The 16,386-nt window shown below is 39.2% G+C and overlaps 1 protein-coding gene across 1 annotated transcript in view; it reads left to right on the forward strand.

Moving 5' to 3' along the window:
• Positions 1-3,567: 3,567 nt before the first annotated feature.
• Positions 3,568-16,386, forward strand: part of FAM237B (family with sequence similarity 237 member B) — a 29,590-nt gene continuing 16,771 nt past the window's right edge. The window contains exon 1 of the mRNA XM_068549310.1: positions 3,568-3,617. The gene's annotated coding sequence lies outside the window, so the exon portion shown is untranslated. The remainder of the gene's footprint in view (positions 3,618-16,386) is intronic.

A 16,386-nucleotide genomic window follows, 5' to 3' on the forward strand; every position in this document is an offset into this window, starting at 1 on the left:
ATCTGAGATCTGTAAGAATTTCACTGTGTTCTGTGGGGAAGGAATCTTGCAACTGTTTGTCAGATAATAGCTTCTAGGGGTCCGGTAGATACTATGGGTCATTATTAAACTGTCATTTGCAGCGCGCCTTTGTGAGAATTAGATTCCCTTTTCTCAAGCTGGGCAGGACCAGCAGAGTGACTGGGTCTCCGTCCGCCCCACCCACCCCGTCTCCCCTCTCCCCCTGCCCTCGCGCAGTGGACAGAGGTACACAGCCCTGCTAGGCGGCCCTGCACTACGCTGCCAGCCTAATAATCTTTCTGAACTCAAAACTGAGAATCCTTCTCCTATTTCTACCCCTCACTTATGACAGCGATTGTTAGGAAATACACGGTGTAAGAACTATCCCTTTCAGTCTTGATTCCCTTCGTACTACTGAACCTCTCTCTACCCCACCCCTATCAATAAAACTATAATTGTTATTTAACCTGTAATGATTAATTAATCAGGAAATTAGGATGGGAATTCCCTGGCGGTCCAGTGGTGAGGACTCGGCGCTTTCTCTGCCGAGGACCCGGGTTCAATCCCTGGTCAGGGAACTAAGATCCCACAAGCCTCGCGGCAGGGGAAAGAAAGAAAGAGAAAGAAAGGGAGAGAGGGAGCGGGAGGGAGAGGAAGAGGGAGGGAGGAAGGAAGGAAGGAAGAAATTAGGTTGTTACTAAGTAGGTGTTTAATCTTAATAACATTTGCTGCCATTTGGATTATTATCTTTACTAGGTCTTACGATCTCAGAATTATGTTGAGCCCAATCTGTTTATTTTCTAAGGTTTATTTTTTTTATTAGTGAACACAAGGCCAGATTGTTTTCCTTGTCATAACATTTACATGGGAACATGATAACAGCAGATAAAAATAAATGGGAAGTTGATATAAAAACATCTCAAAATACTGAGGAACATTAGGTACTATAAACAGATGAGAAAACATAATATTTTTCTTGAACAAAACACCATCAGTGCCTGAAATATTTATTACAGCTCTGGTTACCAGATAGTAAAAGAAACATGAAATGTAAATCGTCCACTTTAAATGTTCGGCTAAAATGAACATGAGGTGAAATGACCCTGTTGCATAAGTCATTACTGACAGAAACTATTATTAGTTCTGCCACTGAGTGGATAGAATGCCTTCCCCATGGCTGCTAAGATTAAAGTATAGGCAAACCATTAAACTCAGGCACTAGAGAATTTTGCATAATAAGCACGACAGTCTCAAATGAGCCAGTGGCATACGTACAATTTGATTTTTTTAAATGTTGTAAACTAGAGTTATTCTAATAAAAATAACTAATAAAATAAGCATTTTATTTTGGAATAATTTAAATTTACAGGAAAGTTACAAAGATAGCCCAAAGAGTCCTATATACCCTTTACTCAGCTTGCCCTAAAGTTAACGTCTTGTATAACCATTTGTCAGAACTAGGAAATTAATGTTGCTACAATACTCTTAACCAAACTATAGACTTTATTTGATCTCACTAGCTTTTCGACAATAACCTTTTCTGTTCCAGGACTCAATCCTGAATACCACATTACATTGAATCTAATAAACATTTTAGTGTAGTTTATTACTTTAAGCATAAAATGAACAAATATAATTAAATCTAGCACTTTATAATGCTATTTTATAATCATCCCGCTTCTCTGTTACTATAGTTACTCAAGAGGTAATTTACCTCAGCATTTGCTGTGATATTAACTTTCTGATACTCTTCATCATCTATAATTTTTGTTATAATGATATAGGTTAGCAAGAAGTAATCATTAAATTGGATTTACTAGTACGTCCTAAGAAAATGCTTCTTCTCTGCAGTTCCTCTTCCGGAGCCACCCCAAGGACAGAACATTGACATAATTGGGTTTTTTTTAGTTCTTAACCTCCCTTTTCTGCATCCCCCACTCCCTTTCTTTTAATTGCCTCTTCTTACTACAGGTACTAAGTACCCTTCTGCTTTCCCCTCACAGTACCTATCAAAACTGGATCTCAGGCATAGCTTTGATACCTGCATTTTACAAGCTGATGTGATTTTAAGTCAGTGTGTTGATTCTCAGGGCATTTACTTTTAGTTTTTATCTCTAATTGTGAAATGAATAAAAGGCTCTAGCTTCTACTAAAAAAGTTCAAGCGTTAGTGTGGGAGATCCTTCCATGGGGGGAATATGTGAAAGCAGCGGAGGCTTTTTGGTATCCTTTGTATAAGAGAAGGTAGCAGCTAACATTGTTTCTATAAGATTCAGTCTAACTTTAATTACTTTATTGATTCTATAACCCAACTTAGCAGGTTTCACTAGCGTTCATGTACAAAGAAAATAACACAACGGTCTTGTTCACTATAGTCCTTTATCCGTATGATCTCCAGAGGAGTGGTTTTTTTTTTTTCCCCTTAAACATACAGATTTAATCAGATCACTGAATTCAAGATCCCCTCATGGGCTCAGCATGAGTGCTGTATCCATGTTTCAGATGGGAACATTTATAAAGTTCCTTTCTTGGACATTCCATCTTTATATCTTATTGCCACCTTGATCTTGAAAAGATTTTTTTTTTAAGGGGCATATGTTACCATCAACTACTCAGATGTCTACACCTTACCCTTTTTTATATTTCCTAACAGGTCCTTTGGCTCAATATATACTCTCTGAATATTTGTTCATTTATTTTTTTAGGAAAGACAATAGCTAGATTGCTAATTCCTATGACATATGAATTACCTGAAGTGGGGCATAAAGTTACTCTCACTCAACAGCCTTATAATCCCCAAAACTAACGTCAAATATTCTTTTAGTTTCATACTGTTAAAAATATTGTTACTCTGAGAATCATTATAAATTGGGGTCTTACACTATATGATAAAATGAAGTTCTCCTAGATGATAAAAGTAAATGGACTGAACAAATGAGAGCTATATACCGTCTAAGCTCTTCATCTCTAAGTTAAAATGTAGTATTGTCAAAGTAAGGGCCTCAGATCATGTAATTATTGTCCTGAAACAAGGCCTATGTAAAGAAAAAAAAAAGTGAATTTATTGCCTTTCTTCCTAAGGATTTTTAGTTTCTTCATTTATTCATTCATGTAACAATTACCAAGTTCCTAATTTGTCCCACACACTCAGCTATGTGCTAGAACCCTGCCTTGGTTACAGAATAACTAAGTAAGAATAATTAAGCACAGTAGTTGTGTTAATGAAAGAAGCAAATTTTAATATTATTGATACCTGAATTCATAGTAAGTGGAAAAAACATTTCTACTGAACATGATTTTGTTTTGCTTTTAATGCACCCTGTTTTTAATTTGAAGGGTATCACTGAAAGGTTATTTTCTTAGAAATATATATATATAGAAATCCTAAGAAATAGTTGAATCATGTTTTGAAGACCCCCATTGTCAACCATTTGTACTAGAGGAAGAAAAAAGTTTTAAGGGGCTTCTGCTATACCATGGGTCATTGAGTGCTCTCTTTTTTATACTTTCTTTTAATCATCTACAGGTATAAGAATGGCAGTGGAATTATCAGAAGGGCCTTTGATAATGATACTTCTGCTTGTCCAAAACAAGAGTACTCATGCAGCAGGAAAGTTGGTAGTGTATTGAGTTCTCATTTACCTAAACCATTTTCTTTGTTACTTATTACTGATATTTCATAAAGCAGTAACCACTTACTAACAAATAGAATTCTTAGATAATTTGAATAGTAATTAAAAATAAGGAAATTAATGTTTATATTAGCTTATTCCTGTATTATTTTGTCTTTATTACTACCACATCATAAATTAATCAGTTAAAATATTCTCTTCTAGAAAAAGGTATTGTAAGAATATGTAAATCATTGTCCTAGGCATGTGTGTTAGACTATCACTCTGTACATGGTAAGCTACAGCTTTGGAATGGAACAGCATTTGTACACATTGCACTCATTATATAGCCTACTTAGACTCATGGCAGAGAATACACTCTGAGATGGTGCAGAACACATAACTTATTGGAGGCTATGGTTGGAAATGAAGTTTATTGAGAACTCATTTTGTTCAAGAGTTTTATAGAGTATAACTACCAAATATAGAATGGATGGCTGGTGGGAAGTAGCTACATAGCACAGGGAGATCAGCTCGGTGCTTTGTGACCACCTAGAGGGGTGGGATAGGGAGGGTGGGAGGGAGGGAGACGCAAGAGGGAGGGGATATGGGGATATGTGTATACGTATGGCTGATTCACTTTGTTATAGAGCAGAAGCTAACGCACCATTGTAGAGCAATTATACTCCAATAAAGATGTTTAAAAAAAAGATTTTTATAGAGTATAAAATATATACAGTTTTTTGAACCTTTCTTAAGGGTCATAGACACTTAATAGAGATATACTTTAAAAAAATTAAATCGGTAATAATTCCTTTTGCCCTTTCAATTCATTTATTCATTCAGTCTAGTTCTTTCAACAGCACTAAATCTTTCATTTGGTTACTGCAGAGCTCCCAGATATTTTAGTATTAATTTCGTTTTTTTTTTTAACATCTTTATTGGAGTATAATTGCTTTACAATGGTGTGTTAGTTTCTGCTTTATAACAAAGTGAATCAGTTATACATATACATATATCCCCATATCTCTTCCCTCTTGCATCTCCCTCCCTCCCACCCTCCCTATCCCACCCCTCTAGGTGGTCACAAAGCACAGAGCTGATCTCCCTGTGCTATGCGGTTGCTTCCCACTAGCTATCTATTTTACATTTGGTAGTGTATATATGTCCATGCCACTCTCTCACTTTGTAACATCTTACCCTTCCCCCTCCCCATATCCTCAGGCCATTCTCTAGTAGGTCTGTGTCTTTATTCCCGTCTTGCCACTAGGTTCTTCATGACCTTTTTTTTTTTTCCCTTAGATTCCATATATATGTGTTAGCATACTGTATTTGTTTTTCTCATTCTGACTTACTTCACTCTGTATGACAGACTCTAACTCCATCCACCTCACTACAAATAACTCCATTTTGTTTCTTTTTATGGCTGAGTAATATTCCATTGTATATATGTGCCACATCTTCTTTATCCATTCATCCGATGATGGACATTTAGGTTGCTTCCATGTTCTGGCTATTGTAAATAGAGCTGCAATGAACATTTTGGTACATGACTCTTTTTGAATTATGGTTTTCTCAGGGTATATGCCCAGTAGTGGGATTGCTGGGTCATATGGTAGTTCTATTTTTAGTTTTTTAAGGAACCACCATACTGTTCTCCGTAGTGGCTGTATCAACTGACATTCCCACCAACAGTGTAAGAGGGTTTCCTTTTCTCCACACCCTCTCCAACATTTATTGTTTGTAGATTTTTGATGATGGCCATTCTGACCGGTGTGAGGTGATACCTCATTGTAGTTTAGATTTGCATTTCTCTAATGATTAGTGATGTTGAGTATCCTTTCATGTGTTTGTTGGCAATCTGTATATCTTCTTTGGAGAAATGTCTATTTAGGTCTTCTGCCCATTTTTGTGTCGAGTTGTTTGTTTTTCTGATATTGAGCTGCATGAGCTGCTTGTAAATTTTGGAGATTAATCCTTTGTCAGTTTCTTCAATTTCAAATATTTTCTCCCATTCTGAGGGTTGTCTTTTGCTCTTGTTTATGGTTTCCTTTGCTGTGAAAAAGCTTTTAAGTTTCATTAGGTCCCATTTGTTTATTTGTGTTTTTATTTCCATTTCTCTAGGAGCTGGGTCAAAAAGGATCTTGCTGTGATTTATGTCATACAGTGTTCTGCCTATGTTTTCCTCTAAGAGCTTGATAGTGTCTGGCCTTACATTTAGGTCTTTAATCCATTTTGAGTTTATTTTATTTTATTTTGTTTTTAAACATCTTTATTGAAGTATAATTGCCTTACAATAGTGTGTTAGCTTCTGCTTTATAACAAAGTGAATCAGTTATACATATACAATATGTTCCCATTTCTCTTCCCTCTTGCATCTCCCTCGCTCCTACCCTCCCCATCCCACCCCTCTAGGTGGTCACAAAGCACCGAGCTGATCTCCCTGTGCTATGCGGCTGCTTCCCACTAGTTATCTATTTTACATTTGGTGGTGTATATATGTCCATGACACTCTCTTACCCTGTCACATCTCACCACACCCCCTCCCCATATCCTCAAGTCCATTCTCTAGTAGGTCTGTGTCTTTATTCCCGTCTTGCCACTAGGTTCTTCATGGCCTTTTTTTTTTTTTTTCCCTTAGATTCCGTATATATGTGTTAGCATACTGTATTTGTTTTTCTCTTTCTGACTTACTTCACTCTGTATGACAGACTCTAACTCCATCCACCTCATTACAAATAACTCCATTTCATTTCTTTTTATGGCTGAGTAATATTCCATTGTATATATGTGCCACATCTTCTTTATCCATTCATCTGTCAATGGACATTTAGGTTGCTTCCATGTCCTGGCTATTGTAAATAGAGCTGCAATGAACATTTTGGTACATGACTCTTTTTGAACTATGGTTTTCTCAGGGTATATGCCCAGTAGTGGGATTGCTGGGTCGTATGGTAGTTCTATTTGTAGTTTTTTCAGGAACCTCCATACTGTTCTCCATAGTGGCTGTATCAATTTACATTCCCACCAACAGTGCAAGAGTGTTCCCTTTCCTCCACACCCTCTCCAGCATTTATTGTTTCTAGATTTTTTGATGATGGCCATTCTGACCGGTGTGAGATGATATCTCATTGTAGTTTTGATTTGCATTTCTCTAATGATTAATGATGTTGAGCATTCTTTCATGTGTCTGTAGGCCATCTGTATATCTTCTTTGGAGAAATGTCTATTTAGGTCTTCTGCCCATTTTTGGATTGGGTTGTTGGTTTTTTTGTTATTGAGCTGCATGAGCTGCTTGTAAATCTTGGAGATTAATCCTTTGTCAGTTGCTTCATTTGCAAATATTTTCTCCCATTCTGAGGGTTGTCTTTTGGTCTTGTTTATGGTTTCCTTTGCTGTGCAAAAGCTTTTAAGTTTCATTAGGTCCCATTTGTTTATTTGTGTTCTTATTTCCATTTCTCTGGGAGCTGGGTCAAAAAGAATCTTGCTGTGATGTATGTCATAGAGTGTTCTGCCTATGTTTTCTTCTAAGAGTTTGATAGTGTCTGCCCTTACACTTAGGTCTTTAATCCATTTTGAGTTTATTTTTGTGCATGGTGTCAGGGAGTGTTCTAATTTCATACTTTTACATGTACCTGTCCAATTTTCCCAGCACCACTTATTGAAGAGGCTGTCTTTTCTCCACTGTATATGCTTGCCTCCTTTATCAAAGATAAGGTGACCATATGTGCGTGGGTTTATCTCTGGGCTTTCTATCCTGTTCCACTGATCTAGATTTCTGTTTTTGTGCCAGTACCATACTGTCTTGATTACTGTAGCTTTGTAGTATAGTCTGAAGTCAGGGAGCCTCATTCCTCCAGCTCCATTTTTCGTTCTAAAGATTGCTTTGGCTATTCAGGGTCTTTTGTGTTTCCATACAAATTGTGAAATTTTTTGTTCTAGTTCTGAGAAAAATGCCAGTGGTAGTTTGATAGGGATTGCATTGAATCTGTAGATTGCTTTGGGTAGTAGAGTCATTTTCACAATGTTGATTCTTCCAATCCAAGAACATGGTATATCTCTCCATCTATTTGTATCATCTTTAATTTCTTTCATCAGTGTCCTATAATTTTCTGCATACAGGTCTTTTGTCTCCTTAGGTAGGTTTATTCCTAGATATTTTATTCTTTTTGTTGCAGTGGTAAATGGGAGTGTTTTCTTAATTTCACTTTCAGATTTTTCATCATTAGTGTATAGGAATGCAAGAGATTTCTGTGCATTAATTTTGTATCCTGCTACTTTACCAAACTGATTGATTAGCTCTAGTAGTTTTCTGGTAACAGCTTTAGGATTCTCTCTGTATAGTATCATGTCATCTGCAAACAGTGACAGCTTTACTTCTTATTTTCCAATTTGGATTCCTTTTATTTCTTTTTTTTCTCGATTGCTGTGGCTAAAACTTCCAAAACTATGTTGAATAACAGTGGTGAGAGTGGGCAACCTTGTCTTGTTCCTGATCTTAGTGGAAATGGTTTCAGTTTTTCACCATTGAGGACAATGTTGGCTGTGGGTTGGTCATATATGGCCTTTATTATGTTGAGGAAAGTTCCCTCTTTGCCTACTTTCTGCAGGGCTTTTATCATAAATGGGTGTTGAATTTTGTCGAAAGCTTTCTCTGCATCTATTGAAATGTCATACGGTGTTTATCCTTCAATTTGTTAATATGGTGTATCACGTTGATTGATTTGCATATATTGAAGAATCCTTGCATTCCTGGAATAAACCCCACTTGATCATGGTGTATGATCCTTTTAATGTGCTGTTGGATTCTGTTTGCTAGTTTTGTTGAGGATTTTTGCATCTATGTTCATCAGTGATATTGGCCTGTAGTTTTCTTTTTGTGACATCTTTGTCTGATTTTGGTATCAGGGTGATGGTGGCCTCATAGAATGAGGTGGGGAGTGGTCCTCCCTCTGCAATATTTTGGAAGAGTTTGAGAAGGATAGGTGTTAGCTCTTCTCTAAATGTTTGATAGAATTCGCCTGTGAAGCCATCTGGTCCTGGGCTATTGTTTGTTGGAAGATTTTTAATCACAGTTTCAATTTCAGTGCTTGTGATTGGTCTGTTCATATTTTCTATTTCTTCCTGGTTCAGTCTCAGCAGTTGTGCATTTCTAAGAATCTGTCCATTTCTTCCAGGTTGTCCATTTTATTGGCATAGAGTTGCTTGTAGTAATCTCTCATGATCGTTTGTATTTCTGCAGTATCAGTGGTTACTTCTCCTTTTTCATTTCTAATTCTATTGATTTGAGTCTTCTCCCTTTTTCTTTTTTTTTTTTTATTTTTTATTTTTTTTAAACCATCTTAATATGGTTTTTTTTTTAAAGGCACAGGATTTTTTTTTTTAAAGATTTATTGATTGATTGATTGATTACTATGTTGGGTCTTCGTTTCTGTGCTAGGGCTTTCTCTAGTTGCGGCAAGCGGGGGCCACTCTTCATCGCAGTGCGCGGGCCTCTCACTATCGTGGCCTCGCTTGTTGCGGAGCACAGGCTCCAGATGCGCAGGCTCAGTAGTTGTGGCTCACGGGCCTAGTCGCTCCGTGGCATGTGGGATCTTCCCAGACCAGGGCTCGAACCCATGTCCCCTGCATTAGCAGGCAGATTCTCAACCACTGCGCCACCAGGGAAGCCCCCTTTTTTTCTTGATGAGTCTGGCTAATGGTTTATCAATTTTGTTTATCTTCTCAAAGAACCAGCTTTTAGTTTTATTGATCTTTGCTATTGTTTCCTTCATTTCTTTTTCATTTATTTCTGATCTGATCTTTATGATTTCTTTCCTTCTGCTAACTTTGGGGTTTTTTTGTTCTTCTTTCTCTAATTGCTTTAGGTGCAAGTTTAGGTTGTTTATTCAAGATGTTTCCTGTTTCTTGAGGTAGGCTTGTATTGCTATAAACTTCCCTCTTAGAACTGCTTTTGCTGCATCCCATAGGTTTTGGGTCGTCGTGTCTCCATTGTCATTTGTTTCTAGTTATATTTTGATTTCCCCTTTGATTTCTTCATTGATCACTTCATTTTTAAGTAGTGTATTGTGTAGCCTCCATGTGTTTGTATTTTTTACAGATCTTTTCCTGTAATTGATATCTAGTCTCATAGCGTTGTGGTCGGAAAAGATACTTGATACGATTTCAATTTTCTTAAATTTACCAAGGCTTGATTTGTGACCCAAGATATGATCTATCCTGGAGAATGTTCCATGAGCACTTGAGAAAAATGTGTATTCTGTTGTTTTTGGGTGGAATGTCCTATAAATATCAATTAAGTCCATCTTGTTTAATGTATCATTTAAAGCTTGTGTTTCCTTATTTATTTTCATTTTGGATGATCTGTCCATTGGTGAAAGTGGGGTGTTAAAGTCGCCTACTGTGATTGTGTTACTGTCGATTTCCCCTTTTATGGCTGTTAGTATTTGCCTTATGTACTGAGGTGCTCCTATGTTGGGTGCATAAATATTTACAATTGTTATATCTTCTTCTTGAATCGATCCGTTGATCATTATAGAGTGTCCTTCTTTGTCTCTTGTAATAGTCTTTATTTTAAAGTCTATTTTGTGTGATATGAGAATTGCTACTCCAGCTTTCTTTTGATTTCCATTTGCATGGAATATCTTTTTCCATCCCCTCACTTTCAGCCTGTATGTGTCCCTAGGTCTGAAGTGGGTCTCTTGTAGACAGCATATATACAGGTCTTGTTTTTGTATCCATTCAGCCAGTCTGTGTCTTTTGGTGGGAGCATTTAATCCATTTACGTTTAAGGTAATTATTGATATGTATGTTCCTATTCCCATTTTCTTAAATGTTTTGGGTTTGTTATTGTAGGTCTTTTCCTTCTCTTGTGTTTCTTGCCTAGAGAAGTTCCTTTATCATTTGTTGTAAAGCTGGTTTGGTGGTGCTGAATTCTCTTAGCTTTTGCTTGTCTGTAAAGGTTTTAATTTCTCCATCAAATCTGAATGAGATCCTTGCTGGGTAGAGTAATCTTGGTTGTAGGTTTTTCTCCTTCATCACTTTAAACATGTTCTGCCACTCCCTTCTGGCTTGCAGAGTTTCTGCTGAAAGATCAGCTGTTAACCTTATGGGGATTCCCTTGTGTGTTATTTGTTGTTTTTCCCTTGCTGCTTTTAATATGTTTTCTTTATATTTAATTTTTGACAGTTTGATTAATATGTGTCTTGGCGTGTTTCTCCTTGGATTTATCCTGTATGGGCCTCTCTGTGCTTCCAGGACTTGATTAACTATTTCCTTTCCCATATTAGGGAAGTTTTCAACTATAATCTCTTCAAATATTTTCTCAGTCCCTTTCTTTTTCTCTTCTTCTGGGACCCCTATAATTCGAATGTTGGTGCGTTTAATGTTGTCCCAGAGGTCTCTGAGACTGTCCTCAGTTCTTCTCATTCTTTTTTCTTTATTCTGCTCTGCAGTAGTTATTTCCACTATTTTATCTTCCAGGTGACTTATCCGTTCTTCTGCCTCAGTTATTCTGCTATTGATCCCTTCTAGAGTATTTTTAATTTCATTTATTGTGTTGTTCATCGTTGCTTGGTTCCTCTTTAGTTCTTCTACGTCCTTGTTAAATGTTTCTTGGATTTTGTCTATTCTATTTCCAAGATTTTGGATCATCTTTACTATCATTATTCTGAATTCTTTTTCAGGTAGACTGCCTACTTCCTCTTCATTTGTTAGGTCTGGTGTGTTTTTACCTTGCTCCTTCATCTGCTGTGTGTTTTTCTGTCTTCTCATTTTGCTTATCTTACTGTGTTTGGGGTCTCCTTTTCGCAGGCTGCAGGTTCGTAGTTCCCATTGTTTTTGGTATCTGTCCCCAGTGGCTAAGGTTGGTTCAGTGGGTTGTGTAGGCTTCCTGGTGGAGGGGACTAGTACCTGTGTTCTGGTGGATGAGGCTGGATCTTGTCTTTCTGGTGGGCAGGTCCACGTCTGGTGGTGTGTTTTGGGATGTCTGTGGCCTTATTATGATTTTAGGCAGCCTCTCTGCTAATGGATGGGGCTGTGTTCCTGTCTTGCTAGTTGTTTGGCATAGGGTGTCCAGCACTATAGCTTGCTGGTTGTCGCGTGAAGCTGGGTCTTGGTGTTGCAACGGAGATCTCTGGGAGATTTTCGTCGTTTGGTTTTACATGGAGCTGGGAGGTCTCTTGTGGACCAGTGTCCTGAAGTTGGCTCTCCCACCTCAAAGGCACAGCCCTGATGCCTGGCTGGAGCACCAAGAGCCTTTCATCCACATGGCTCAGAATAAAAGGGAGAAAAAATAGAAAGAAAGAAAGAAAGAGGATGAAATAAAATAAAGTAAGATAAAATAAAATAAAATAATTAAAATAAAAAATAAAAAATAATTATTAAGAAAAAAAGAAAAAAAAGTTTTTCAAGTAAAAAAAAAAAAAGGACGGACAGAACCTTAGGACAAATGGTGAAAGCAAAGCTATACAGACAAAATCTCACACAGAAGCATACACATACACACTCACAAAAAGAGAAAAAGGGGAAAAAATAATATATCTTGCTCCCAAAGTCCACCTCCTCAATTTGGGATGATTCGTTTTCTATTCAGGTATTCAACAGATGCAGGTACATCAAGTTGTTTATGGAGCTTTAATCCGCTGCTTCTGAGGCTGCTGGGAGAGATTTCCCTTTCTCTTCTTTGTTCGCACAGCTCCCGGGGTTCAGCTTTGGATTTGGACCCGCCTCTGCGTGTAGGTCGCCTGAGGGCGTCTGTTCTTTGCTCAGACAGGACAGGGTTAAAGGAGCAGCTGTTTCGGGGGCTCTGGCTCACTCAGGCCAAGGGGAGGGAGGGGTACGGATGCGGGGCGAGCCTGCGGCGGCAGAGGCCACCATGACGTTGCACCAGCCTGAGGCGCGCCGTGTGTTCTCCCGGGGAATTTGTCCCTGGATCATGGGACCCTGGCGGTGGCGGGCTGCACGGGCTCCCAGGAGGGGAGGTGTAGATAGTGACCTGTGCTTGCACACAGGCTTCTTGGTGGTGGCAGCAGCAGCCTTAACGTTTCATGCCCGTCTCTGGGGTCCGTACTGATAGCCGCAGCTCGCGCCCGTCTCTGGAGCTCCTTTAAGAGGCGCTCTGAATCCCCTCTCCTCGCGCACCAGGAAACTAAGAGGCAAGAAAAAGTCTCTTGCCTGTTCAGCAGCTCCAGACTTTTTCCCGGACTCCCTCCCGGCTAGCTGTGGCGCACTAGCCCGCTTCAGGCTGTGTTCACGCAGCCAACCCCAGTCCTCTCCCTGGGATCCGACCAAAGCCTGAGCCTCATCTCCCAACCCCCACCTGCCCTGGCGGGTGAGCAGGCAAGCTCCTTGGGCTGGTGAGTGCTGGTCGGCACCGAGCCTCTGTGCGGGAATCTCTCCTCTTTGCCCTCTGCACCCCTGTTGCTGTGTTCTCCTCCGTGACTCCGAAGCTCCCCGCCTCCGCCACCCGCAGTCTCCGCCCGCGAAGGGGCTTCCTAGTGTGTGGAAACCTTTCCTCCTTCACAGCTCCCTCCCAGAGGTGCAGGTCCTGTCCCTATTCTTTTGTCTCTGTTTTTTCTTTTTTCTTTTGCCCTACCCAGGAACATGGGGAGTTTCTTGCCTTTTGGGCAAGGTCTTCTGCCAGCGTTCAGTAGGTGTTCTGTAGGAGTTGTTCCACATGTAGATGTATTTCTCATGTATTTGTGGGGAGGAAGGTGATTTCCACGTCTTACTCCTCCTCCATCTTGAAGGTATCCTTTTATTTTAGCTTTTGAAATAAACATTCATGTTAGATTTTTTTGTTTGCATAGGTGTATATACTAGTTTCAAACAGTTTTTAGATCCTCAATAAAACATATCTTTTAGGAACTTTTACTTTTAGCACTTTGCTAGCCAAGTCCTTTAAAAATAATAAAAAGTTATAACATTTATTTTACAATATTTAATAATATAGAGTTTTGATTAACACTGATTGGGTGTAACGCCAATGAATTCAAACTAGTGATGTTTATTAAATTTAAGGAAATTGCCCAATAACATCTATCTTACTACGACAACTCAACTTTCATGGTGGCAAGCCCCAATTCCAATAAATTCCTTATGAACAAAGAAACACCTTCTTAGGCCTTAGTTTTCTTAGCCTACAAAATGAGGGTGATGGAGGAATTCTGACATGAGTTGCTCTTGTCAGATGATCCTTCTACATATAACAATGATAAACTGTAAGTTTATCCTTAGAATGACCAAAAGTAAGCAGATTCTGGAGGGCAGTTGACCGTTTGTAAGAAGGGAGATACTCAGATCCCTTTTTTCAGTTTCTAGCCTAAGGACTGGCCTCAGTCTGCTCCCTGCGGGTTGACTAAAATTCTGCTGCAAAACGCCGGGTTTTTTGGCTTGAAGAATGAGAGGTATGAGTTTGGGATAAGTATAGTTGCTGGAAAGTAAGGGGAACATCCAAGGTAGGAGGGATCCAGAGAAGGGATCCTAAAATCTTTTTAATAAATCTTCTGCTGATGCCTGAACTATTCCTGCACAGGACAAACTTTAAGCAACCAAGCCCAAAAGGTATAGCCCAATTAAGTCAATTGCACGCTAAACCAAACCAAACAAACATACAAAAAAACTAACATTCTTTGGGAGAGTATTACCGACTCCAAGATGTTTGGAAAATAACATTTACAATGTTAAGGATACAACCTAAAATTACTTAATAAATCAAGAAATATGGGAATGTGACTCATTTTTGAGACAAAAGGCAATCAGCAAAGATCAACCCGGAGATGCCCCAGATGTTGAAGCTAGCAGACAAAGATTTAAAGCAGTTACTATAAAACAGCAGTCTCCAACCTTTTTGGCACCAGGGACCGGTTTCGTGGAAGACAATTTTTCCATGGACCGGGGTGGGGGGGATGGTTACGGGATGATTCAAGTGCATTACATTTATTGTGCACTTTATTTCTATTATTATTACTTTGTAATATATAATGAAATAATTATACAACTCACCATAATGCAGAATCAGTGGGAGCCCTGAGCTTGTTTTCCTGCAACTAGATGGTCTCATCTGGGGGTGATGGGAGACAGTGACACCCGAAGTGTGTTGCTTATATCCAGTCTACTAAGTAATCTTGTTTTGGTTGCTGTTACTTCAGAAAACCCTCCTTCACAAAGTTAGGATGTTGGAAACGGAAGCAGGCTTTTCAGTGCTTTTGTGGCAATCTCAGGATATTCCGTCTTGACTTTAATCCAGAACGTATGGAGATTTGAAGTTGTCTCAAACATACTTTTAAGGCCACCATCATTTGCAGTCTCAAGCAGTTGATCCTCTTCTAGCACGGACAAAGTCGATTCACCTGGCTTATTTACAAATGGGTTGCAGATCCATTCCTTCTCAGTTCGGGGGTCTTTTGTGGTTGGGAAGTAATGCTCAAACTCTTTTGAAAGCTGAGATAGGTGATCATGCACCAGCTGGGAGAAAGAAGGCCCTGGCTCAGTCCCTTTCAAAATCTCTGCTAATGTTTGAAACATGTCAAAAATCCCAGTGTTCACTCGTCACCCCCATAACTTCAGTTTGGCTTTGAATGCAGCCACTTTATCTGCGACTTGAACACAGTTGTTGTTCTCCCCTGAAGTGACAGATTGAGTTCATTGAGCAGGTTGAATATGTCACACAAGTAAGCAAGTTTTGCGACCCATTCAGTATCACTGAAATGTGCTGCCAGTGGTGACTGTTTTTCTAAAAGAAATCTCTGGAGTGGCTCTTGTAACTCAAAAACTCTGGCCAGTGATCTACCTTTAGAAAGCCATCTCACTTCTGCGTATAAGAGAAGACGTGTGTGCTCTGCGTCCATCTCCTCACAGAGCTGCGTGAACAGACGTGAGTTAAGGGCATGTGCTTTAATGTGGTTGACAATTTTAATCACATCCTGCAAAACGCTGTTCAGTTCAGGTGACATTTTTTGGCTAGCCAGCATTTCTCTATGGATGACACAGTGCATAGACTCACGTTCAGAAGCAACCTCTTTGACCCAAGTTGTGAAACCAGAAAACTGTCCAGTCATGTCAGCCGCTCCATCTGTGCATATACCAACACAAAATGACCAATTCAGTTTTCCTGATATGTAATCATTCAAAGACTTGAATAGTTCTGCAGCTGTGATGTTGGTTGGCAACAAAAGTGCAAATAGCATATTCTCGTGCACATCCTCCTGAAAAATATATCACAAAAACAAGCATTGTTGCCTTGTTGTCAACATTGGTAGGCTTGTCAACCTAGACTGCATACCATGGTGACTCACTAATCCTCTCTAACAATTGTGCCTCAATATCCTCTATTTCATCAGTTCGTCTAGTTATGGTGCTAGCTGAAAGAGGAACATGTGCCACCTTTTGAACTGCAGCCTCTCCTAAAAGTTGTCCTTAGCAGCAGGCAGGATCAACTCTTCACCAGTAGTGAAGGACTTCTTAGCTTTAGCAATGCGGTTAGTCACTAAGAATGATGCTCTCAGTGCAGACACATTTGATGAAGTGGCGGCCTTCAATAATTGCTTCTGTTCTTTGTGTGCACGTTTTTTTCTTTTGAAAAACTCCAAAGGCTTGTCTTTTAATGCAGGGTGCTTGGTCTCCATGTGGCAAAGCAGTTTTGAAGGTTTCGTGTCTTCATTGAATAGCTGGTCGCCACATATTATACAAAGCGGGCTTGGAGAATGTGAATCACCTATTGCAATGAACCCATAATTTAAGTAGGACTCTTGGTATTTTCTTTTAAATGCAGCTTT

This window comes from Eschrichtius robustus, chromosome 8, assembly GCF_028021215.1.
Source record: "Eschrichtius robustus isolate mEscRob2 chromosome 8, mEscRob2.pri, whole genome shotgun sequence".
In the NCBI taxonomy this organism is placed as follows: domain Eukaryota; kingdom Metazoa; phylum Chordata; class Mammalia; order Artiodactyla; family Eschrichtiidae; genus Eschrichtius; species Eschrichtius robustus.